Genomic DNA, 27,842 nt, shown 5'->3' with positions numbered 1-27,842 from the left:
CTTGTCAACATGACTGGGAGAAAAGGGAAGCAGGTACTAGAGGAAAATGAAGGGAACTGCTCCTGGATGATCCCAAATCTGCCAGTTGGAATAATCTTGACCAAAGAGCACTCTCAGAACACTACTGGCTGCTGGTCTTTTTCCAGTATCTGCCCATGTCTGGCGTCTGCTACTGGACAAACCATGCAGCCCCCAGCAGACCTAGGTAAGTGGCAGCCCGGCATCCTTTCATTTTGATCTGGGGAACATTCCCAGAGAGTTCAAAAGCAGCCTTATAACTTAATACAGATTAGTACCAAGAAGTGAAAAAATTTAAGAACTACACCAGTCTCCAAGCAGACCTTGACAAATACAAGAGTGAACAGTTGATTGCATTAGAAGTGGGGAAGCTTATACAGGAGACAATACTGAAACAACAAACCTGCTCCAGAATTAAAATAATTAGAAAATCATTCTAGTTATATAAATTGTCCTGATGCACAACAGTACAAATCAAGTACAAGAATAGCCATCTGAGTCACATTTATTGTCACTTCAACAGACATATTTTTGTACATAGCTATTTATAAATTTAAAATATAAACAAAAAATATTATAGTTTCCTTAAAGGGTATTTTTTAATCTACTTCTCAAGAGGAAATCTTTTCTAAGGAGCTAGAAAACTGGTACTTAAGAAACAATGGGGAAAGAATAAACACATGCAGGATGGGGATGGGGTGGAGCAACCTTTTATATGTTAACTGATCTCTCCTTTTTGGTGGTTTTTTTTTGGTTTAGGCAGGTTTTTGGCGTTTGGGGTTTTTTTGCAATGACATCTGCTAGGCAGGGAGAACTCCTGTTATCTCCATTAACATCAAGTTAAGTAACTAAAAATAAGACTTTTGAATTGAGAACGTGATGTCATATTTGGAAGTGCTGCTTTCGTTGACAGTTGCTGGGAGAAGCAGTATTCAGGGTGAGTGGTAGATAGTGGTTTGGAACTAGATCAAACGGGCAAGCTTTCCATTAGAGCCTGTGAATACTCTTGTTCTGCTTTATCTTTTATTCTAATCTCAGCATGCAAGTAGCTCCATCAAAACCACTAAAGGGCTACCCTCTGTGTTCAGATCATCTCTACAAGGTAACTGTCCCTTCCAGGTCTGGATTCTGTCTCACTGCTCTCAGCATAGCTCTAACTATTCCATTATTATGCTCGAAGGTGCAACACAAGCAACTTTGATGAGTAATTTCTAGAGTTTAAACTTCAGCAGCTGGATGCTATTTCAGCAACATATTTTTAAACAAATGGAAGTCAAGATTCCACAAGGAATCCTCAGACACTTGATTATTTCTTCACTTATTTTTACCAGAACATGCGTAATAAGAAACCCTAAGCAAAACAAAACAAGATCCAATGATAGTAAGTCGAAGTGTCATTAAAACTGCTAACTCCATTTGTTTAAATTCAGAAATGCAAGGGAACAAATTCCCTCAGAAGTTTGCCAGTCTTTTCAGCTTATGATAAACTCCCTTCCAGCTTGTCTCTGTCTCAGTCTTTCATTCCCACTGTCCCCTTCAGGTAATGTAGGGAACAGAGAGCCATGGCTAGATTCCAGCATCAGGAGCTGGTATCATATCTGTTCAACAAGACCAAGGTTTCTCAAGTCTAGGAAGTGTCTGAAGCATTTGAAATGGACTTACACTTTTTAAAAATAATGATTTTACATAGTGCTGCTTACTACAGGAAGACAGTCCTATCAGACTAATACAACACTAGAAAAATTTGCCAGGGGAGCCCTCTTTGCACTAATGATTTTTTATTTATATATATATACACCCACCAGGCTATATATTTGAGTGTGTGTGTGTGTGTGTGTGTGTGTGTATTCTACCTGAATACCATTCTTTTAAAGGCACCATTTTTACACTGTGAAGCTACCTAAAGCTGCAAGCATTCCTTTTAAGTGCTTATTGCCAGAGGACCAGCATCTCATTAGTGGCCATACTGCCTCTGAGAGAGCCTAATCCAGGTACCCCTGCTGCCCACCACTGTATTGAGCAACACATTCTAGGAAACAGGAGCACTCCAAGAGTCTGGTTTCTTTGGGGAAGTGCCAATGCCCTTAATACTAACAACCCACCTGTGTTGGGCGGGAGTCCAGCATTTTTCTAGACTAATTAATGATGCTTTTGAGACAGCCCAGTGACTTTCTTCACAGATGATGAAAAGGTTTTCAGGTAATGGCGGGGGGGGGGGGGGGGCGGGGGGTGTCATTTGGCAGAGAAGTTGATTTTTGGCCCATTATTTTGCACTACTTTAAAGAGTTGAAGCACCTGGTCATAATTAAATACATAGATTTTTCCACTTCGCTGACAGTATAGATTACACCAATGATTCTTGATAGCTCAAGTGATCCAAATGAAATCATCATATGCAGTCATGAGTAGCAATACGAAGTTTTACCACAGACACAACAAAAATAAAGAATAGTATTTTTCTAGTAGTAAAAAAATTGCCAGGAGGTTGGAGGCAGTATTTGGACTTCATAGTCTCCATGTGGCTTCCAAAAACAAATAAATAAAAAATTATGAGTAAAATGAAGGTGTTTTTTCCACTATAAAGCCCTCGTTTTTAATGGAAACAAAAGAACAAAATTATGAAATAGTTCAGCAGAGTTATTTAGCTGAATTATCTTTGTTCCCTCTCCTTCACTTTTAAAATTTTATGACTATTAAAAAAAGTAAAGTGAGTTTTGAAAACCAGTATCACTATAACCCATTCTAAGAGCGATAGCTGCATTGTTCTTGCACCTCTAGCTGAAAGAGATAGACAAGCTAATTGCCTTTGAAGTTGCCGGCTTTTTTCGGTATTGGATCTCATTACTATTTTCTTCCATGACTGAGTTTTTCTCAAGTTTTGAGGCTGTATACCTCATAATATAAATAAATTTATTCAAAATACAGCTGTCCGACAAGACTTTTTTCTTCAAGCTCTCAACAGATAACCATAGTGACCCTGACTTTTATTCATGACTCATACCATCAAGCTGTCCACTGTGACATGGTTTAAAATAAAGTTTATTTTCCAGTTTGATCTAGTATTTAAAAGCAACAAGACTGATGAGACCTGACCTCTATTACTATCTTTGCTTCATGCTAGTTTGTAACTTTAGACTCATACACTTTTTTTCATGTGCAGTGGGAAACTGCAGAAATTAAGGGGAATATTCACACTATGCAAAGATAAGATAGAAACTGATCTCCCCAAGACTATAGTCTCTGCTTCCTTCTGCCTCAGTTTTGCAATCTGTAAAATGTGCAAATGGTATTTATCTAACAGCAGGGTTTGAATGATTAGTGACTTAAGAGTTATGGGACTTAGGGAAAAGCACTACAGAAGTACAATATATCACATTTTTGCTCAATTCTGAGTGAGACAAGCAACATGACTTGAGATAACTACTTTTATGAAACATGTTAAAGGTTAACAAATAATGACTTATACCATTGGCCTCTTAATGGGTTTTACAGTCTGGTTAAAGAATACTGGGGACCAAACAACCAACTCATTTTGAGCTGAACTGAAATAATCAGGGATTTATGCAAAGTGAAAAAAAACCTAACAAACAAAGATTTCAGCTCTATCACAGAAGCTTTACGTTATTCCAAATGAAAAAAAGTTTCAGGTGGAATGAAGCATTTTGCTCAACTGAAAATGAAGTATTTTCTTTAATGCCAGGTTAGTTAATGCTTTCTTTAGCCTCCTTTTTAATTTTGGTCACACTTGAAATAGAAGGTACAGCTGTGTAAAAAAAGTTGAAATGCTTAATTTAAAAACTGTCAAAATAACATTTCTAAATCTCCATTTTTTTTGCTTTTTTTCCTAACTGAAAATATTCACAAAATGCCACTTAAATAATGTTTTTCCCTATCATTATTTTTAGCAAAGGTACTACATACTAATAAAGATTATTTTGCTCAGTCCAGAAGGATAGATAAAAGTGTAAATCTAAACAGAAGCAATATTGGTTCAGACCATCCTACTGTTACCATCTTAATTCTTGAGAAGACAGTCAAGTCTTAACCTGCACTCCGTATTCCATATTTCTGAATGCATGCAGAATGTTTTCCACAACCTGTTGGCAAATATGGAAATCACCTTAAGCTCACAGCCACTGTTTAGCACTTCTTCTTGCCAACTAATCATATTGACTAGGTCAAGACTGATCTGACAGCGTGAGCAGTGGTCCTCCCTCAATCACAAGGATGATCATGAGTTTGGTCAAAGCAGCTTCAGTCCTTCAGAAGGGCTGCAATTACTTGGTGGATTAGAAAAAACAGGAATTGCAGGTTTGTGATTTTTCTACACGTGCCATAGTCTGCCTATCAACCCAGAGTCATTACCTTTCTCAGCGTATTTGACCAAGTTACAAAACTTTCTGCATCTCAGATGCTCTCTCAAAGCAATCGGTGTAGTACTTGCCTATGAATAGTGTATCTTGCAGCAATACTTTCAGCACTTCAAAGCTATATGAAGCTATGCAGTATAACTGTAAAGTAGAAGTATTAAGGTATCACGGATGAGGCAGGGAGTAAGCATTATAAAGGGTGAAAGAATGGCTGCCTCTAGAATGGGGTCTTTCCCCCCCAAGTCCCTGGCAGCACTTTTACATTTAAATTCCTCAGGATGAAAAGATCAAATGATTGCTAGGCTAACAGTTTATACTGTTTCAGGAATACAGTAATTACACTCTAAGATACATCTTTTTTGCAAATGCATTTTAGTGGGGATGAAGGGAAAGATAAGTGGAGACAACCATTTTCCCTCTTAAGAGAGAGGATCATGCTAATCATAATCTCATAATAGACAAGAGAGCATCACAAACACTATCATGAGCCTAATCAGCCATAGTGCACTCAGAAATTTGGGAGAAGTCTATGAATTCAAAGCACATCTAGGAGAGAGTTCTTCTATATATGCCTTGCTTCTTGATAGCTAATTTTTAGAACAGGATATTGACCACCGGCTACATCTAACATTTTCAGTCTGCTCCTGGTGGGTCACACTAGAGTAAAACAACCAGTGCTGAGGACCCAATGTCTGCATGATACATATTCCCAAGATTTGACTGTGTAGGAGCTTTAGTCTAGCCTCAAAGGAGTGAATGCACATTAGTGGTTGGCACGCGTTAGATGCCCTCCCTGAATGCATCTTCTAGTTTAGTTTCACTTTAAGGAATCCCGTGGGAGTTCTTTGAGATCATGGTATGGTGTGAACCAAAGGACAGTCAGTAGATCGATTTAAAAATGCTCTCCTGATCAGAATTAAAATCTTAACACAGACATGCTCAATTAGAGGCAAGATGCTACACTAGATTGTTCATCAGTCTGGTCCAGTAAGGTGTTTTTTATGGCAGTCCTTGTAAGAAGTAACAGGAACTGTTTTACCATTTCATTTTCAGAACAAACACTTGCTTTACAGTGAGATAGGTTTATTTTATTTTTATTGATATGGAAAAGGGTAGCTTATGCTACCCTGCAAGATGACATTTCAGTCTGTAGATTTAAAAGACATAATGCAAAATATTCTCATTTGGAGAAGTATTTTTTAAGTGTGTGAGCTAGAAATATAGTTTATGGAATATTTTTGTTACTTCTGGGTTTCTTTTTTTCTTTAAATGATGGTGGTGAAGAAAGAGTTTGTTTGAACATTCCCAAGCAAGCTATCAGACAACAACAAACACTTATAAATTACACATTTAGAAACTCAGATTTGTATACCCTTACTTTTTTATGAAGGCTTATATTATATAAAAAAAAAAAAAAAGGTAGAAACTACAGCAAGTTGCAAGACCCATAGCATGCACACTGACTACAAACTCCAGCCTAGGGACAGAGGAATTTCTGTCCAATCATTTTATTTTTAATTTTTACAGTCAAAATTCCTACTTTATCTTGCCATTGTGTACTCTTGGAAAAGGCAATATATGCTCCAGAATTGTCTCCTTTTGTAAAGAAAAAAACCAAATCCATGTCTGCAATGCTTGACACGCTAAACTGCTACTCTTTTCTCCTCCTCTTTGTTGGCCTCACAGTAGTACTACTACTTTTTATTTGGGCATAATTACTAGAATCTTGAACCACTGATACATCTTAAAAACCTAAGAGAAGGAGACTGAAGACTGTATGTGTATTAATATTTTAACATTTTTCATCAATATCGATACATTGAATTTTACAGAAAGAACTTTTTTTTTTTTTCCCAGATAAGTACACCAGGCAACAAAGGAGTAAATATATTTGTTTTAAGTAGACATGTTCTCTGCACATTTTAGGTGAGATCCTATTCAACCAAATTGGATCTAAGTTATGGTTTAGACAGCTGCTACCCATCTTAGTGAGAGATAACTAGCTAACCTATCTACTAGTCCATAGTTGTAACTCCATAGGCATCTAAATTCATGGAATGTCTCTTTATTTACCATGACATTTCCTCGGGCATTTAACCATATCTGTCCTTGTGTACTAAAAAGTTTGAAAGATGCAAAAATCCTACAGACAAGGATCTAGATGACTGGTTCTTGTCCCTCACCAGTGGGTATACAAGCGAGCAGGAAAGAAACAGATTCCTATTTGCCACCTCTCTTTCCTGTCCCACGACTCCTACATTTCTAGTAGGAAGGATTCTATTTCAACAAAATGGTACAGAAAATACCCTTACCTAAAACACTGTATGTTTTGGTAATTGGCTTACTTTTCTTTGTTTTGGGTATACGAAGAATAATTCTTAAATTGAGAAAAATTCATTGCCTTACACTTTTTAGGCGAGTGCTCTAACCACCAGATTGTCGTGTAAACAATCTCTGACTAATTTCACCTAGGTATGACTATTAGCCAGAATTTTGGGTGACTTGGGTAAATAAGGGAGGGATAGGCAGAATTCAAGTATCTGGTTTCTCTAGTCAGAGTGCATTATCATTTTAGGTAGACATAGATGCTTCTTCACCTCTAGATCGGACAATTCAAAGTGTGGACTTAGCCTGAAAAGATTCAGAAGTGAATATTTCTTTGTCCTTTTGGTTCAGAATGCATTATACAGAATATTTGAAACTTATCTTGCACTTCACTACGCTGAAGAAATACCAGCTAATGCTAGTGTTAATGATACTTTTCTAGCAGCACAGGCAGCACCTGCGATCGGTATAGCGTCATTTCATTTATTTCCTATAAAAGCAGCTAAATACTCATCATGTGAGCGATTTCAAATTGCATTGGCAATACAAAATACATTATAAGGAACAATCATACTCTGATGGGGATGGATTACATAGCTTATTGGGTCTATTCCATCTATAATTTCCATGATGGCTTCTTAAGTGACTTATGCTACACTAATCTGCTACTCCACAGTAGAAATGGATTTAGAGCAAATCTTTCTCCACAGGTGGCATTTCCCAGTAATGAATTCTGCCATTCAATTATATAATCAGAGTAATTTCTTCATGTTAAAAAAAGACCCCTTCTTGAGTGGCACGTAAATTACCACTGGATTAAATTAGTGCTACTGCCAGGGCTTTGAGATTTCTCCAGTTGACAGACAGCACAGTACTGGTAGTGATGATGAGAAAACATGTCATCTCAGAGATTTTTCAACTTTATTTTTCCATCTCTTCACACTGGCTTCTTTCTGCTTGCTTTTACAATAATGTGTGCCTCAGGTATCTTTCAGATTATTAAACCCAGAGCCACCACAGGAGACTTTCAGTGCCATTAACTTCTGGGTAGAAATGTTCATCTTTGCTGAGGAATGACCAGTTGAGTCAAATAGGAGGAAAGAATAAAGGAAAGAGAAAAAGAAGACACTAATAAAATACTTGGTTTACAAATGGTACTAAACTTTTGCTGAGTATAACTGTCAGTTTGATTTACCGTTCCTCATCAAAGCTAGCACAGAATTAAAGAATTTACAAAATCAGAGCTCTCTGCTGAGTGCAATGGGATATCATATTTTGCATACACAGGCAGCAGTGAGAATACTAACAAGTATTAATTTATTAGCATTAGACTTAGTCCCACGATAAGACCCCAAACAGAACAAACACAAGATGTGTATGGATTGCAGAGTCACTAATTAACTCCTAAATACTTTCTGCCTGATATGCCAAACTTTCAATGAAACAAATAATCCAGTTTAAAAAAAAAAAAAAAAAAATCAATGAAAAGCAGAGTCTTTTACTTCCTTAAGTACAGGTGAAGGGAGGGAACACAAAATAACACAAATAAGAATAGCTAGTTGCAAAGGAGACAAAGGGGCAAGTATTAATGGACCCAGAAACCCATTTCACTGCTTTCTAAAGCGAGTGCAAAGCATGTCTGCTTTCAGATGTTACAGATTACTACAGATTTAACCACAGCAGACTGAAAGTATACAGGTCATCTGTATGAAGTTAAGAAACTTTGTTGTTGTTCCCCCAGCAACCATCCTAAGCTGTACTAGTACTCTTGGTAACAGAGTTGCACTATTGTGCTCCAGTTCACTATGTATTATATAGTGCTGAGCCTACTTTAGGCTGACGCAGCCACAGCAGGGTGCACCTGTAACATACATGTTCTCTTACCATCAGAATAATACCACCACACTGGGCAGGCTGTTTGAGTCCTCCTCTATTACCTACTCCACAGTACACACTCCTAAGTTTCAACCTGAAGAAGAAAAATTCAGCAATAAAGTCTTTCCTTGTAACATTCCATCAGGGCTTTCACTTTTAAATAGTTTTTAGAGGGAGTGGAGTCTTCTGCACATCTGTCCATTACACAAAAAATGTCATAAGAGAGTCTGCCCCACTGATCTTCATTACAGCTACTTAAAACCATTATCTATGCATTTAATTACACAGTGGAGAAAACATCTGAAATATTGCTCTTCTGTTCTTGGCCCCATAACATTTTACAAGTTAATTTAGTAAATCAGTATCTGTTAGGACCCCCTTGGAAACTTATGAGTGAAACAAAGGACTATTCTTTGAGCACAACTGTTTCCTTTAAGAACATTTTGCACTTGACGGCCTTTTTCAGAATCTAAGCCATGTTCCCTGTCCCTAGAGTCAACTCATCAGGCAAGTTGTTTGAGGCACCTTTGACCCTAATTCTGGGACATATTCAATGGGGAACTGCCTAGGGACTGGGACATAATGCTTCACAGATCCTCTGTGATCCAAACTTTTACCCTTCAGCACACAGCCCTATAAGAATTGCAGTGCCGTTGTATGAATCAAAGCTGACTGCTTTTCTACCTTTTCTTTAGTAATACCAGATACTGCACAGAAAGAAACTTCACAGCAGACAGTTAAGAAACACTTTAGTCATACAGAAAATTGCTTCCTGGATTTACGCAGACTGTCTAAGATCATGAAGGAGGAGGATAGTAAATATAAACTATGGAGAGTTAGTATTCAACTCTATCTCTATTTAAAAGTTAGAAGAAATTTCCAAAGAAAACGGTAATGCACTAAGTAGAAGAGAAAGATTATCACTATCATGTTCCAGTAAGTACTGGACAAATAACAGGTCACCAAGGGTTAACACATTTCTGAGAGTAAGAGCAACCAAGAGCACACACACAGAAAACCACACTGTGAAAGGGATCAAACCCACAGGGTATCAATTTTTTGCAGCCTTAACCTTTTCTTTACATCATTGTCAATAGTTATGTACTACCTTTTACAGTCATAAGGTAAAGGGGAAACTTTAATGTAGATTTTTGTTGTTAACATAGTTAATCAAATTACTTTTTAAAACCAATTTACTGTTTACTCAAAGCTGCTTAGTAAAAACGTTTATGCGCCTTTATACGTATTTCAGTTTGACACGTAAAAATTTAAAATTTAGTTAGATAGTCTGTTAGTAGTTATTACCCATGTATTATTGAGTACATAAAACATATGGCATTTTTTATATTCCTTCAGTATCTAAACCATGAATAACATTATCATTTATACATGAATACCCTTGTTTGTAAAGCTGAGTATTGGTAGGAGAATAAGGTGGTACTCAAACATCTTAATAAGCAACATAAATTTTGTAGAAAACCAATGAACATAGTGGAACGAAACAGCCATTGAGAGTAGGATTTACTGTTCATGAACTCTTGCTCCCATTGAGTTTATTAAACTATTCTAAATACCTTCACAAATCCAGAGTCTTTCCTTGTGTTGAAAAAAAGAGAGTGTTTGTATGTGTGAAATCTTTATTTCCTCTCAAGTTTTTGGTCTTACATGGCAGCCAGCACCAGTCATTTAAGGATAAGCACACACTCAGCATATTTCTCAAACAATTCTGTAAGACTTTATTATTTTACAGTTTGGATAAGAGTTTTCATTAGAATCCAAGAAGTCTGACACATTCACCCAGACCTTCAAAATATCTCCTGCCATTTGTGAAATGCACAATGGACAACAACCTTAAAGCGGTGCTTCACTTTAATTTCTTTTTCTTAACTAATTGCACCCAATAAAAAAAATATATAAACAATGTCAAATCACTACTTATCTCTTCTGACTATCCACTAGTAATTGAAGTTCACATCACATGTGATGTGTCTCGGCCTTTGGACTGCCTGACTCAAAGAAGGAAAATAAAATTGTCAGTTTGGTGTGGAAGTATCTTCATTTAAATAGGAATCAAAAAGTTTGGGGGAAGGGTTGTTGGTTGTTGTTGGGGCTTGTTTTTTTTTCCTTGGTTTTTGTTTTGTTTTTTAAATCTTGAGTTTTTTTGACACAATGTGTCAGGGAAGGCAGCACATACAGCACTACAGGCCAGCTTTTCTTAAAACAAAAATGTTTCTAGTTAGTTTTGAAGTATGCCACCACCATTAATTCAGGATCCTGCATGACATATAATGCCAGGAAGTCTTGCACTAAGTAAATTCTCAAACTGTTGGCAGAGTCTTCTGATACCTGAATAAGATAAAGGTGAAGACTGAATAAACCTGTATAAAAACGAGAATGAAATGTATACATCAGAACTAAACTAATGATAAAATTACCAGGAGGAATTATTTTTTGCTCTTTCCCTCTCAAAATTGGCATAGAATGTGGCCTTTATAGACTTGGAGCTTCCTACAGTATGAAATAGCAGTTATTCAGTAGGGAAAATAAGTATATAGATAAAACACAGGAAATTTTAAGGAAAAAAAAAAAAGAGAACAGCAATAAAAATACAGCATTAGCAGTTGAGAAAATGGCAAGGTTAAGTAAGTTAAGTGTCGTGGTTTAACCCCAGCCAGCAACTAAACACCACGCAGCCGCTCACTCACTCCCCCCCACCCAGTGGGATGGGGAAGAAAATCGGGAAAAGAAGAAAAACCCATGGGTTGAGATAAGAACGGTTTAATAGAACAGAAAAGAAGAAACTAATAATGAAAATGATAACACTAATAAAATGACAACAGTAATAATGAAAGGATTGGAATGTACAAATGATGCGCAGTGCAATTGCTCACCACCCGCCGACCGACACCCAGCCAGTCCCCCGAGCGGCGATTCCCCGCCCCCACTTCCCCGTTCCTATACTAGATGGGACGTCCCATGGTATGGAATACCCCGTTGGCCAGTTTGGGTCAGGTGCCCTGGCTGTGTCCTGTGCCAACTTCTTGTGCCCCTCCAGCTTTCTCGCTGGCTGGGCATGAGAAGCTGAAAAATCCTTGACTTTAGTCTAAACACTACTGAGCAACAACTGAAAACATCAGTGTTATCAACATTCTTCACATACTGAACTCAAAACATAGCACTATACCAGCTACTAGGAAGACAGTTAACTCTATCCCAGCTGAAACCAGGACAGCAAGAAAGAACACTACTTTTTTTTTTTTTTTTTTTTTTTTTTTTTTTTTAATACTCCCAAGACCAGTTGTTTATGAAACCCCATTCTAGCCATAAGTGTGCCCCTTTTCTAATGTTAGTATAATTCTAAACCTAGGCCAGGGTTTTGTTATACCACTGGCTTGGTTCGCAGTTTATACTTTGTTAAATTTCATCTGGACCCAGCAGAAATTATTTGGGTAGATTTAGGGTTGCAATCAGAGTTCAGGATAGCTGGTGATTTAATGCTGAGGCTAGGTCATGCAAAGTGGCCTGTACTAAGGTTTTGTATTGAGAGTAGCCACTTGGTAAGGAATAGAGGTAGGACTAGGAAGAAACATTATGTAAGAAGAAATGTGAAGCTGGAGTGGAAATACAATTCAAATTTGACTCAGGAAACAACAGTAAGAAATGACCAAGTTATAGATAATGCTTCTGCTCAGAAGGTTTTCCTTGTTTGGAAGACAACACTGGGCTAATTTCAGCGACATAGCCAGGGCTTTGCCAGTGTCAGAATTCTTTTCAGAATAAGCTGATGAGATAGCTGCATGGGGGGTCTGAAGATTGGACCTGGCTGAGCTTGTTATAGAACAGTGTTTTACATCCTCATTAAAAGATGCCATTGGGCTAAGGCTGTGGAGAGAACTGGTAGGGAGATCTGACAGGCTTGGCTAAGGTCCAGATGGGACCATTGGGCTGGCATACCTGGACTAGCTCTGGGTTTTGCACATGCTATCTAACCAGTCATCTGATTTAGGAGGGTTCACTTGGCTTACCAAGAACTACCAAATTAAGTTCAGGGAAGATTTAAAATAAACCTCTTAAATTGGGGTAAATTCTTATTGCATCTTGCTTGATTTATACTGCATATTTGGGGGGAAAATAAGTATGATGATCACATACTTATTGGCGTCCATATATTTCGTGCTTTTCTTATTGCAGTTCCAACTTCTTTTCAAACAGTATTATTTTAAATTGACATTTTACTAAAAGCCATGAATTACTGATAGGATACTTTTCCAGGAAAACTATTTTATTTTTTAGTTTACCACTAAAAATTTCTAAGAAGAAAATAACAGTGGCAAAAAGAAAGTCCAGCACCCTGGACCACAACTCCCCATTCAAGTTTCAGCTACTGCATTTCCTTCATATCCATCTTCTGAGTACTGTTACAACAGCTCGGATGCCATGGTCCTGTTTTTCTCTCAGCTGAGTTCATTTCCCACCAATGTAAACTAATTAACATAAATTATTAGTTTTCTCATTTTTACACATTAACAGAATGGTATCTTGCTCTCCATCACATGAATTAAATAAGTTGTTCTCCAGCATTAAACACTTTGTGAAAGTCATCTTCCTTGAACTTCACTGAATGCATATGCTGTAGCCATTCTGGATACACTTAAGAAGCCCTTACTTGTTTTCAACAACACTTACTCATGCGTGTAGTGCCAAAGATGTCACCTACCTTAAAAAGATTAGCAGTCACATGTGTGCACGTATATTGCATCTTCCTGATACAGTAGAGTCAGGAATGTTTTACGTTGTGTTTTCAGATTTTTACAGCTTTGCAGCCAGGACTGTATATATTTTCCATAAATATTGGGGAAAGAAAGCAATAACCTTGATATTTGAAAGAAGCAGTGCATAAAACAATGAACAGATGGAAGATTTTTGCTTGTGTTTTTTTTTTCCTTAAACTGAAGTAGGTGACATTTCAAATATTCTTGATACTGAATCTAATCCCTTTCTCTGATAACTGGCATTACTCTTAGCCTTTCATTTTGCTCCTTTAATAAAAATACCATTACATTGGGAATGTTTCTTGCTTTATATTTTCATTGTTCTTTTTGTGGGTTTGTGCATGTAAATTACTGACTGAAAGAAAACTGTTCACTTGGGTCTTACACACACACACACACACACACACACACACCCCTTTCCCTCCATTTAAAAACTTGATTTTGCTTCTACTGAAATCAAGGACTTTATATTCATCATTTTTCACAGAACAGCATCACAACTGCAGTGAACCATCCTATCTGAAGTTGTTTCTTTCTCTCTATTGACCATGAAGTTACTGGCCACAAATATCTCCATAGAAATAAATACAAATTCCACCTTCAGTAATACGGCCAAAATGAAAGACTGGCCTATGCCTGCCTTCATTCTATTTCTAGGTTTTGACCTGAAGAGTCAACCTTAGGAACTACATGAACACACTGTCCTATTAACTCCTTCTATTAAAGTTCATCTCTTGTAACTGGGAACCAGGTCATCCCAGACACTGTCTGCAATAGAGAGAGGTAGTGGAAATTAAGATTTGAACTTTGGTTGCCTATTTCCCCTCTTTGGTTTTTGGTTTTTACTCTTTCTGTAGAAACTAAGTATTGAATAGGCAATAAATGTGTCCCCGTATTTAGGCACGAACCCAGCCATCTTAATTTCATTGCTCTGAAGATGGGAAACCTCATATGAATTTGGCAGCACTCAACACAGAAGCAAGTGTTGAGGGGGGAAGACAAATTGAAAGTAAAGTTAGAACTGTCCATAGAACAGATCACCTGTTTTGTTCCTTTCAGGATATTGCATGCCAAAGGATAACTAATCAGCTCAGCGATACCACAAAACAAAGTAATAATAAAAGGTTATTCTCTGAAAGCATGTCTTCCTGCTTTGCCAAGGTCTTTTCTCTCCATCTTGGCAATGACCTTTATTTTAAGGAGAAAGAAGAGTATCCAGTTCTCTGTGAAGACCTCTTTTCTTTAATTCCTTCCCATTAATTCCACCACTTGTTAAGTCATGTTCTGTCATCCTTTAGGAGAACTGCATCATCCCCCTTTGAATCATCCAGGGAGGATCTTCAAGCCTTTTTCACAGAAAGGCATGGATGATCCTACCCAAAGTAGTAAGAAATGTAAGCATTATGCTTGCAAACAGTTCCTCAGTCTTTGATTCCAGCTCAGGCACAATATTTCTTCTGACAGGTCCCTCTGAATAGTTCAGATCCCCAGGGCAACTTGTATTTTTACAGCCTCTCTTTGCTTCCAGTTATTACACAAGTACTTTAAGCCATTCTTCCTTCTGGATCCCGTACAGACTACTTAAAACCTTGCAACAGCAAGTAATTAAAAATAGTCTTAAGATCTTACTTATCATCAGCTTCCAAACTAATAGGCAGGAAACTGAATCTGAAATTCTTGCATCTTTTGATCCAGAGAGAGAAAAGCACATTATTATATGCCTCTCTCCAGTAGAAACAGTTGTCCACACTGAACTCCCCAATTAATGTCTTTAACTGCATTGGAACAAAGTTTCTGTTACAAGGATGTGCAAACAGCTGCACTTGTTTCATTTTTGTGTGACCCTCTGTGGCTTAAATTTTAGCCATACATATGGTCCTTCTTTAATGTTTATGCTACTGGTCTGGCTTGAGAGAAAAAGAGCAAGCCTCAGGCTAAAAGATGTATCACAACAAGTTAATTTAATTCACTACAAAAAAAAAAAAAAAAAAAAAAGAGAGAATTTTCCACCTCTTATTTCTCAAACTGCATCATTTAGCTTCATAGTCTTTTAAATCTGTTATTCGGGAAAAGGTGAGGGGTTTTTGGGGGTGGTGTTGCTGGTTTTTTGGGGGGGATTGTTGGGGGGGTTGTTTGTTTGTTTTTTACGGAAAAGAGCTATATTGTAAGCATATAAAGGCAGATATTCATAGAAGTAAGTAGATATCCACATTATGTAAATACAGCCAACTCCCTTGCCTTCAGTGGATCTCTGTTAATCCACACACTGGGATCTGGCTAAAATCTGTTTGATGTATAAACAATACTAATACACATATAAATTGCAGTCTATTTGAATAAGTATTACACAAGTTATTCTCACTGATAACTGTAATTTATATACTGACTCCCTTTCAGTGGCATTTCTGTATATTATGGACTAGACTCAAATATGTGTTTCAAAATAGTACTGCTCCTAAGGAAAGTGTTATTTAAGAATTAAAGCAAGAACTGGGATGAGAAAAACACTTTTTTCTTTCTTTTTTTTTTTTTTTTTACCTTTTTTTAAGGGGCAATGAGGCAATGATACAGCTATGCCAAACATGATAAATGTGGAATTTTGGGAATAGTTGTATCATGACTTCTCTGTTTCATGTGGAAATGCAAGGCTTCCTCTCCTCAATCAATAGCAAAATTCCCCATTACCTCAGTGGCATAGTATCAAATCTGTCAAAACCCATAATCCTCCTGCATTATATGACTGTTCAGAGAATATTTCATGGGCCGTAAAACATCCTCAGCATTTCTCTGAGAAACAGCTATGTTAGCAAGTCTCCTCCATTATCTAAACAGGAGGAGGCCCCTGCAAACTCTCAAGAGCCCAGGAGTAAACCCACACTGTGGAAGCGGAGAGAGCATCTGAAAGAGAAGCTAAGGTGTGGATCACTTTAACACAACTGGTAAGGAGGAATGAAAAATAATAATAAAAAAAGATAAATAAAAATTAAGTACTTGCTTAGGACTAGAATAGCATTGTCATTATTCCATAGCCTCGCTGACACACCAGAACTGTAGGTAACCACAGCATTTATAGAGAAGAAATACAGCACCACAAAAATTGAGATATTGTTTTCCCCCAGAGGACTTTACTGATTTAGGTAGGAAAAGAAATGCTCCACCACAATTTAAATATATTTCAACCTTTGTACAGACACCCGCAGGACTTCGCTTCAGGAATTACTTCAGATCAGCGTGGGCATGAACAGTCAGCCGGCCGGAAAACTAGCTTGCAAGTAAGTAAAATGAAGTATACCAAGTGAAACACGGCACAGCCTTGCACATTACACGGACGTGAAAAGACTTGGCACTTGTATTTATCACCGCATTAAATCACATTCAGAAGTTAAAGCAAGTGCCTGTGTCAGTAGGCATTAGAGGTCAATATTAACCACACAAACAAGCCTTGTAAATACACTACGAAGATCATTAAAAGTTGGCATGTTTTCCCTTGCCCTGGTGACTGCCGGCACGCAGGGCAGCGTCCCCGAGCGTAACCAGGCCGCCGCTCCACGAGGAGCCAAGCCAGGCCCGGCCCCGGCCGCCCCCGGGGCGGGAGGCCCGGCAGGCCCTAAGGCGGGGCCTAGCCAGGCTCGGCCGCTCCGCGCCGCTTTTCTCGCCTGGTGAAGACGGCACCAGCCCACCTCCCCTCTATCCTCTGCCGGCTGTAACACCTACCTGTTCTCCTGGAGACACGTACTTTACACCCTCGCTCCTTTCCCGGGACCAAACCTGGGTGCCTGCTCCTAGTTTTCTTCACAGAACGGAGCGACCTGCTGTGCCGGGCCCTTAAAGGCCCGCTACCCCCTCTGCGGGGTGTTCCCTTCCCACCAAGCACAGTGGCCTGGGGTATGGTGTAACGAATTAAATCATTAAAAAAGGAGGAGCCCTCTAAAAGGGATTATAATGAGCAGTAATCACTATGGAAAACTTCAGGCTCAATGATTGTTTGCTCAAGTAACGGTATCCTAAAAGCTGAATAATCTCTTCCATCCGCACTCATATGGGACCCTGGATACCGAAGCCATCATGGCTTTTTCTAAAACATGAGGAAATAGAGGGAAAAAACCCAACAGATTGCTTGCCATTCAGGGGGGTGTGTGGGGGGGGAAATCCCTGAGGTAAATTATTAAAAAAAATAAAAATCAGAACCTTTATTAAACAAATCATTTCAGGGAGAAATCCTTCTGGAGACAGTCAAACTAAATAAAGAGCTTTTTCTTCTTTGACTCCTGGTAAAGATAATAGAGCCTGTATTACTATTATTGTTATTGTTCCTGTTGAAGAATATAGAGGCTCAAAGTGAAAATTAAGTGTCTTTTCATAAAGTGGGTAAGCATCTCTGTTCAAAATATTTTGTACTTTGAAAGGAAAAGTAGACAATGGCTAGAGGAAAGGAAATTTTATTATGCTCATTTGCAGAGAGAAGTGATGCACAAAGAAATCAAACTCCTTTCTTAAAGTCACAAAGGAAGTTTATATTAAGGAACAAATGAATAGAAATCACGTGAGTTACACTGGAAGGTCTTTTTCTCTTTACAGTAAATGATATGACGAGGAAAAAAAGTAACTCTGTCACATGCACCCACTTGAATTCCAATGCCCATATAGCTTTCCCTAGCTGCTGTAACAAGGTAAAATTTTCAGAAAATTCACATTTTAAGTTTTCTAATGTTTCTTTACTTGTATTTATTTTATTTAGCTAAATTATGAGAAAAAAAAAAAAACCTCCTGTAAGTATTTCCAGAGAACACACACTACTCCAAAAATAGAGGCATGCTTAGCTAGCTGCATAGTTTACTCCTGAAGAGAGGAAAAATTTTCCTTTCTATTTGTCAGTATTTTTAATGGTTTTGCTTCAAAAAGATTCAGCAAAGGTTTGCAGGAATAGCTTAACCTGCAGACAACTGTCTGTGTTTCAGAGTCTTGTCAGTTTATCAGAAGCCCTTGAACAGCAGATTAGAAGATTAGTAATGCCCATTTTGGCTATTTGAACAAGCAAATTTAGAACAGCATGTTCTCCATCTCACTGAGTTTCATAGCTAAAGGTGTATGATGGATGTGCATCCAGTAACAGAAGCTCTGCATAGATAAACACCCCAGGTTTGGACACATCCCTAACTTTCTCAAAAGTTTGTTTAGAAATCAGCCTGGACCCTCAAATTAAAGAAGGTTTCCCAACATCTCTCAGTTTTTATTAGTGAGAAATGCAAAAGGAGATCTTATTCTATTTTTGGTAATATTAATCACTGTTCCAGACACAAGCAAAGTGAGAAAATTAAAATAAAACAAACAAAACAATGTATTGAAGTTTTTGTGAACAGCAAACAGTCATCCTCACTTTCACTACATTTGAAGGACTAAGCTTATCTTTATTAATTGCAGATTAATAAAGCATCCTTTCATTTTTTTGATGTTGTACAACGCAATAGTTGGGACTATTCATACTGCAAGAGAAAGTACTTTCCATAACTGACTACAAGCAATATATGAGGGGGTTTTGTAACTGGGAATTATCCATAAAAAAAAAGATGTGGTCAAATTAGCCATCTGCCTTATTCATATTATTCAAAATTACCTGTTTCATAACTTTTTTGTAACTTTTTAGCAATACAGAACAGTATAAATCACATAAATAAAATAAAAATGGTAATACTATTTCCTGAAAGAAATACCTCTGATTTCAGAAATCATTTTATTTTCCTGAGCTTCCGCTATAATCAAGGTATTTACTAGCATGATTTGTTTTGTCCTTCACCAGCTAAAAGGGCAAAACTGACAGGCTAGTGACAAGACCATTAGTTTATTGTTTCTTCAGCTATGATAAACTGTAAGTGGAGAAATTACACTAATCTGAGAACTTAGTTTTCCTCAGCCAAAAGTTATAATTCCAAAATATTTTTATATTGACATACCTGGAGTTTGATAGTCATTCAGGGTGAAAAAGGTTATTTACCAGATGCAGCAAAATGATTGACTATCAATATTCAAAAATTACCAAAAGAAGTAGTAGTCCTTTGTTTTTGCAGCAGGTTGTTCACTGGTTTGTTATTTGTCACTGTTACATAGTTATAACTTTAAATCTTTTCATTAATTGCTGCTAACATGGATAGCTAAAAATGAAAAAAACCACAATATGATACTATTCATTCATTCTGTGGTACTCAGGTGGTATGGACTAAACAAAGATATCAAATAAAGATTATTTAGTGCTCTCAGCACCAGAAAATTTAAGCTGCTGAGCACAAGTGTGAGCCAACTCTTAAGGAATTTCTTCCTTGGACTGACTGGGTGAATAAGTTGGCTGGTGCAGCTACAGGATGAAGAAGAGGACTATAGATAATCAGGATAGAGACAGATGGTTCATAAGTTGGGATGAGTCAGGTTTCTTAGTATCATTAATTTTACCCTTGATTAACAATATGTAGCTACCACATTTACTCATCCATCTGCCTGCAATAATATCGAGTAATCATCAAGAAAAATAACATGCTACGGGACATTGTTTATTTTTATTAAAGTGTCAAAGATCAGTGCTCTGAGTGCATTCTGGGGGTTTGGCTGCTTAGGCTTAGGACTGAGTTAGGTAATGGCACAAGTGTCCAACTTTGGAGAGACCTGTTTGAGAAAGCTCAGCTAGGAAGTCATAGCAGGGTCACCCCAATGAGCAGATATAGGAAATTCCCCATGTCTGTGTACTGAACAGAGGATGTGCTTGGTTTTACATATGGGCTATACAAAAAAGCACAATGTCCTTGTCATATCAGTTGCTTGTGAAATGTCTGTATCATCCTTTGCCTGCTTATCCTGTGCCACAGTATCTAGAGTTTAGTTTTGGTGCTGCAAGGCAGTGTGGCGTAAATGTAACTTTAAGTGCACAAAGGTTTTCATGGACTTCAACAACACCTTTCATATTCTTGAAATCATACACATGCACAATCAATTTATTAAAAGATGGCATTAGAAATTAAATTATGACATTCAAAAGTAATCCCAGGAATGTTAAATTTAAAATCTGTAGAAAGAAATTTAAACCCTTCCTAATTACCAAGTCCACCATGCCAGCTCAGCAACCTTTGAGGAAATCCAGCAACCTTCATAAACACTGTGTTCCAGCAACCTGAGGTCTTGTTTTTTCTGGAAGAAATTTGCCAAGCTCATGGAAAATTGCCTGAATAGTCGTCTTTTTAAAACAGAAGGATAAAATGTAATAATAACAAGGGCTTCCTGTCCCCTCTTCTATATATTTGAGTTTTATGGCATTAAAGATATTTAGAAACAACAACAACAAAACATTTGGGCAATATATGCTTAACTATGCATATATTCGACTGAAAACATGTGTAATATATGGATGGGATTATAGAGTTCTAAAAATGCTGGAAGCAGCAATCTGGTAGTAGAAAATGTAATTTTCCTAGACCAATATCATTGAACTGTGGCAAAACATGGATGTAGACAAATCCTAACATTGCAGGCCTGATTCAGGGTTCTGCTAAACTGAGCTGCTGGTCTGAAAGAAATCGGATAGATACAATCAGGTGAATTCCAGCTTTACATGGGCTTTCTTTCTCCTGGGGGATATAAGCAATCCTTTTGCTCATATTCTGTAGCTGAATCCTAAAGGACTGAAGCAATCTCACTGTGAGGAAGCAGGCAACTCAGATGAATTTAATAAATTGAATTGGCTTATAACAGGATAGTAACACCTTTTCTAGAGGGTCTTTCCAAGGACAAACAAAGCAATTCACATTTGGCTCAATAACATTCACTTACATAGCAGGAAAGAATAATTACCATATTGCGGGAATGAGAGGTGAAGTTCAATAGCTTAAGTTATTTTGTGGATCAGATAAGATGATCATGGTAGTTCTTTTTGACCTTAAAATCTATGGATCTGTGTTTTAAGCTGTAGAGGCCCCTCTAAATTTTTTATATGTGGACTAAAAGTTGAACACTGTTTGGAAAGATTAGAAACATTGTTTTTTTCCTCTCTAGTAAAGACATGGTAGGATGCAGATGCTGATTTTACCCACCCTTTTAAAAATCTCTGATTTCATTTCAGACACAGTGTCAACAATTTCTTTATCCCCTCAGACTAATTATGATTTTTAAAAAGCTTCTACCATGTTTGACTGAATTGTTTTTCAGTAGATTTAAAAGTTACATCTAATGAATACAAGTATGTATCATTCATTGATCTTTGCAGCACATACTGTATGGCAAAAAGTAATGAATACAAGACACTAAACAGTATTTCATAGGTTCACATCAGATTAGTATGATAACAAAGAAATGCTGAATTATGCAGTTTGATTGCCTACAAAATTGGGTGAAAGGAATGATTTTCATTTCCATGACACTACTTCAAGAGCTAAGCGTAAGTGGTAAAGGGCTGACTTGTATTCTTTCACTCCTGTGAAAATACGTAGCGTCTCCCAATTTCTGTGAATAGCAAAAGAAAAAGCAGAGACAATGGGCAGATTGTGTTTATTTTTATGGATTAGTTTTCCAACTCAAACTGTCTGCTGTCTTCCAAAAGGCTGTAATTTGCTAGAAATATTTCCATAGAATAAAAGTATGAAATGCAAAAGTAGTATCACCCAGTGGTCAGGACATATCTTATTTTTATGCTCAAAACAACAAATTCTTTTCCTGGGAAATGCCATGCTTCTTTTGGCTGGAGTGTAGTATATCCTGTTTCAATGAAAGGACTCATCTCTACTTCACCAGCATTATTCTTCATGATAGCTTTTGTTTTTTCATGCTCAGTAATTTTGCCATTGATTTTGGGACAATTTCTTTCTGTGAGCAAAGTGGTTTTGAGCAAGCAATACAAGTTCTTGATTGTTTGTAAGGTAATTAATTCCTTAGAGGACACATCTAAAGAAAAGGTTGCATATAAAGAAAAAGCCAAGTTTTCCTCTATTCAAATTTCACATTTTCTTATCCTTAGCTAAAATAGGATCTTTGGAAATCAAATGATTCAATGGTTTACAATGCTGATGTGACTTCAGTTTAGCTCAGTTTCCTACATAGCTGTTGTCCTAAACTTCCTCTACCTTACCAATGCATATTAATCTATACATATGAAATCCTCACCAAAATCTTGTGATTCTTGTGGTGAAAATTGCTGACACAGCTTACAGCATAGTTAGAAACCAGGTGGATCCTTTGCCTTAAGTTGCTTTTCAGCTCTGGGTGAAGATAAACTGACAGTTCTCCAGTGTCTTCCAAATTAACTTTGTATCACCAAGTGTGTTCTTTCACCATTCACTGCAAAAGGATTATGGAGCAACTGAACACACAGACCCATCCTCCAACAGTAGCTGGTGAAAACAGCTCACCTGTAGGTGAAATACAAGAGTCAAACCTGGTGAGTTTATCAGAAGGATGGGATCAAACAACAATAAAAAAAAAGGAAAATAGCTTCTTTTTTTTCTTTTTTTTTTCTTTTATTTGACCTGTGCTAAATATGATAACAACTATTACCTCCCACATTATCATAATAACTGATATTATGTATAAAAGCCAGCAATCAAAATATTTGGGGGAATGCCTGACTCCACAACAAGGTGATGTCGTGGGAAGTTTTATACTTCTTTTTAAACACAACTAGGATTTATCCCAAACAATAGTAGCTGTACATGACAGTTCTTTAGGGGAAAACACTATAGCAGCTATAGGTGTTGCGTTCTTCACTACAATGAAACGGTGATGTATTTTTGCCACATCTTGCCTTTAGGTCAAAACCCTTCCTATTTCATCAGCATGACAACTAATGTTACAGGCCAAAACTAACAGTATTAAGAAGGCCTTTACAAAACCTCATATGAGTTATACTGAATCAGAAAAAAACTGAACTAGAAATAATTATTTCCATGAAAAATTTAAAAGTATTTACCTAAAGTCTGCACATGTCCTCAAATTTCATGCACGCTTTGGAATGTTTAACATTTTCATTGTAGATTGTACAAATAGTGAAACAAAAGTCCAGGAAAGAAGCAGTCTAGTGGATTGTTTGAATTAAAACTATGGTGAATTCCATTTATTTGAAAAAAAAAAGGATATTACCAATATTAAGCAGCTAATTATTTTGGATTACACTCCACTGCTGATCAGTTTGGTAATCAGTATGCTTAGCAGTTCCTATTAGTCAAAATATGTCAGATATCTCAAATAAAATAAAATAAAAAAAAAACCCCACAGAACTCCAAATTCAATTGAAATTACGGTGAAAAATATATGAAAGCTGAAGATATTTTATATCCAGTTATTTTCAAGTATAATTAAGAGACATGCAAATAAGGTAGAAGGGAAGAGAATTATTTAAAGCTGTGTTCAGATTTGGCTTACAAAGCCATAAAAAAATGTATTACAACAACTGCATTTTCAACTTCATCAGAAGAGCTCAGCACCATTACAACTGGCTCATGAAGGCCAATTCGGTATTTGTAGAATAGAAACAAACTGTCTACTTAGTGCTTTTCTGCTAAAACCTTCTGTCCTGCAAGGGCAAAAAACTAACTTCTTACCCTGCTAAATATGATAAGCAGCATAATTTTTCAACAATTATAAATGACTGCAAATGCTTGTTAAATCCTTATTCAGCTCTACTTTAGGAGATAGACTGTACCCTTACAGCAGAGCTGTCTGCCTTTGAGACTAATACTCTGCAGCCAGCTCTAGATTAGCTCCTTTCCCCCTTCCCTTCCCTTTCCTCACAAGCCAGTGCACCAATCAAAGTAATAAGGACATTTTTTCAAATATCTTTCTCTGTGGATTTAGCTCTTCAGATTGTGCTATTTGATTGTCCACTAACATAATTTATAAGCATTTGAGAGAACCTAGACTGTATTTGGTTTTGAACTTTGTATCTCCTTAGTACAGAAAATGGGAAGCAATTTTCTTTCATAAGTGATGGTCAAAAGTGATGACCAAGTATTCTGGTCTTTTTGCCCTATGTATGTTTCTGAGATGAACCTGGATGCCATTTGACTACATTATTTTGTGTGTTTGAGGAGAAACTTATTCTGGAGACCATTTCACTGAAATTAACACCAAAACTAAACACAGCAAGTATTTGAAAATACTGTACAACTCAAGCAGATGAGGAACTGAAGAAAGAAGTGACATGCAATTAAAGCTGCAAAACGTATTTAGCCTGATTTCAGTGAGCTAAAGTACTTATAATTCTTGGAAGAAGGTCATGGGATTTTAACATGCTTAAGAAGTTTGTTGTGTTCATCACAGCCTACTAGAACATGAGCTTACCAGTTAATTCCAGCATAAGGCTGTTAGTTATCAGAACAATTTCGCTTCTACTTTCTCTCATTTCTGCAGAACTGAAAACAAGTTTTCTCAAAAACTAGATTTTAAGAAATATATCCTATTTTTTTAAATGAAGAAGATATACATTCAAATGTAATACACTTGCTAACGTCATGAATCTTGCTATTGAAATGACATTTCAAACATGTATTATTGATCTTAATATAGAATTTCCATTTCAGAAGTCTTTGCCATCTTGGTTTTCAGAGTTTGTGGAAAAAATGTTACAAGGTGGAACAGTATTTTGTGAGATAGCTTTTCCTGGAACATGTCTTAATAGAGTTCAGATTCCTGACCAAACAACAGAGCCAGTTAGTCTTTCTTGCTTAGCTGGATAGTAAGTGATAATAAACTTTGTAAAATTAAAATGAAAAGAAATAGAAATTAAATATGAACAGGATGGATTGCATCAAATATGTACTGCACTGTTCTGAGAATCTGAGTTCAAGCAAAGTTCAGTGGCTTACTGCTTCGGTGAAGAAAAACATGGGCATGGAATCAAGCTTGCATTAGCAGAAACCTATCAGAGGTATCTTCTGGCTTCTAAACTAACATGATTTAATATATGTACAATACTAAAAACATGGGCAGTGGATATGAGTTCTACATCTTGCTGAGTGCATTCAACTCCTCCACAGTAATTTAAGACACATGAAGATAATTCTGAGAAGAAAGCTTTTCAGACCAGAATGTGTTCAAGAATGAAGACAAAAAATCTTTTGTGCATAGTATAAATAGTAGATTCAGGTTCATATAACTAAAATCCACATTGTAAGCTAAGCTCAACTGACTATGTCTATATATTAAGTATGTTTAAAGAAATGTTCAGAGAAAACTCAAAGTAGTTCAGTAGATCCATTTGTTTGGAAATTACCATCTTCATCATACATCCAAACAGAGAATAAGTACTATTTAACAAAAAATAAATAAATAAATTTTATAAACTGGTTTTACCTTGCTTTGGAGAAGTAACTTTCAATGTCTCAAATTTCTAACAGTGCAAAGACCTATTCTGGGCCTCAGAAAGATCTGAGAACCACCTTCAAGTCTGTGACTGAGATATTGTTGCAAATGTTTCAGTGATAAGCTGCCATGTATTTGGTACTTAAAATTGTAATTAGTTACTCTCCCCCCTTGTGTCCCAGAAAATAAAAAAAAAAAAAGACATTCAGCAGATTTTGAAAGTACCACAAAGCTTGTTCTAATTTACACTTCTGTAACAATTAAAACAGGGTCTGCTTCATTTCATCACCAGTTATGACTGATGAATCCAAATTCCCTGCTGTAGCTTTAGGGGGAGGAATCAAAACCTTATCTGAATGGTGTAGAATTGCCCTTCACCAAAGCAAGCAATCATTTTCTATGCTAATTAATGAACATTCCTCTCATCCAGGGCTGCCGGAGGGATTTTGTTTAGAAAAAAAACCCCCAACAATTTATTACAGTCTCTTCATCCTCCCTTCTGGCTGCCAATTCCTCTTCTCAGACATGCTCAGCAGTCCCTGATTCACTTTCTTTTCATTGTTCTGTAAATATATTGATGATGGCTTTAAGTGAAGCCTTTGAGATGAGGGTTAGTCACAGTTTCTGTCCCTCTTCAGTGTGTTAGAAAGCCTCCTCACAAGATGAAGTCAAGCAGGTAAGAAGTAGTAGGAAGAAACTGAATGGAATCTGTTGGTGAAAAAAAATCAGTAAGTAACAGGGAATGGCAGTTGACTGAGGGGAGAAAGAGGTCAGGAACTCAAGGAACCTGGAAGGAAAAAGACATTGTGGTCTGATACAGTAAAGCAAGTGGGAGAACTCTGTTGAACTTCTATCATGACTCCTGGCAAAACCTCCAATGACAAATATATTCCAGACAATATAAGAAAGGTTCAAATTTCCACATAATGTAGACGTAGTTATATAGTCATGAAAAATGATTCAATGCATTTTTCTTAAACCATTTATCTGTCTGTTGTATGCATGCTTATAGCATATGAACATATGCATGTTTTTAACACTTGAGACCTATTGTTACTCTTTTTAGTACAATTTGTCTTTAAAGGTGACACTTTGCAGTGTTTTATATGTGTAATGTTCTGGTGTTCTAATCATCTAAGGCCAGATTGTTTTCTGTCCAAATGACTAGAATGAGTTAATTCCAGAAAGGAATTTTGACAAAAAAGAAGAAGAACGTGAGAGGGAAATACAAAGTCGACTTTTTTACCTGAAAGCTTATTTCAAATTTTTGTGTCAAAATTTTTATTTTGTTTCAGAAAGCTGAAAAAAGGAAAATAGATTGTAAAAAAAATGTGTGTTCACATACTTCACATTTTCTTTGCCTTCAACTATTCTACAGTAATTTCTCTGATTCTTTCCATCACAGCTCCATTAACCCTTCCAACAACACCCGAAGTTACCTCTGGCATCATCAAACACACTGTTGTTGCTTTTGATGATCCAGCATTCCAAACAGAACTTCTAAACTCAGACTACATTTTTTCTCAAATAATAGAGTTCACCTTATCTACCCATCTAAAAATTTTCGTATATACTGAAACAGAACAGAATATCCATGCAACTGGAACCCTTCCTATACCTTTTGTTAAGGGCTGAATAAATTTTTCAGAAGTTATTAAGCTGGAACTGATAGATGGAAAAACAGACTCTGGAATGAGCAAAAACATTTCTTTAAGAAATCAACTTTAAATGATCTCTTCCCTACAAATGGAACATTTCACTAAAAAATAGGAATCTCTATATTTCTAATTAAAAACTTTTTTCTCCAAACTAATTATATTCCTGAGAGAAGAAAGCACAAGTACTTCAAAACTACATTTGGAACAAAACTGTTTGTTTCAAGAGGAGATAGAGGTTTGAACATTGCTTGATATGAAACTTTTGCATTTAAGAAAAAATATATAAAGTATAAATGAATATTTATTAATACATCTATGGAAAAAAAAAAGGAAATAATGTTTGCAAAAGCACTTACATGACTCATTTTTATTCGCATTCTCTTTCCTCAGTGGAGAGAATCACTAAGAGTATATTAAAAAAAAAAAAAATTGTGAGTACTTTCAATTTAAACTGGCTTATTCTCCATTTTCTGTTGTGGGCTGGGTCAATATAT

The 27,842-nt window shown here is 36.7% G+C and overlaps 1 long non-coding RNA gene across 1 annotated transcript; it reads left to right on the top strand.

Moving 5' to 3' along the window:
* Nucleotides 1-27,842, top strand: LOC128140232 (uncharacterized). The gene is made up of 4 exons (XR_008234658.1): nucleotides 1-205; nucleotides 16,193-16,299; nucleotides 17,939-18,030; nucleotides 27,096-27,842. It is a non-coding gene; the product is annotated as an uncharacterized LOC128140232 (long non-coding RNA).

The sequence above is a fragment of the Harpia harpyja genome, chromosome 3, assembly GCF_026419915.1.
Source record: "Harpia harpyja isolate bHarHar1 chromosome 3, bHarHar1 primary haplotype, whole genome shotgun sequence".
Lineage (NCBI taxonomy): Eukaryota > Metazoa > Chordata > Aves > Accipitriformes > Accipitridae > Harpia > Harpia harpyja.
This window is presented reverse-complemented; position numbering and strand designations above follow the sequence as displayed.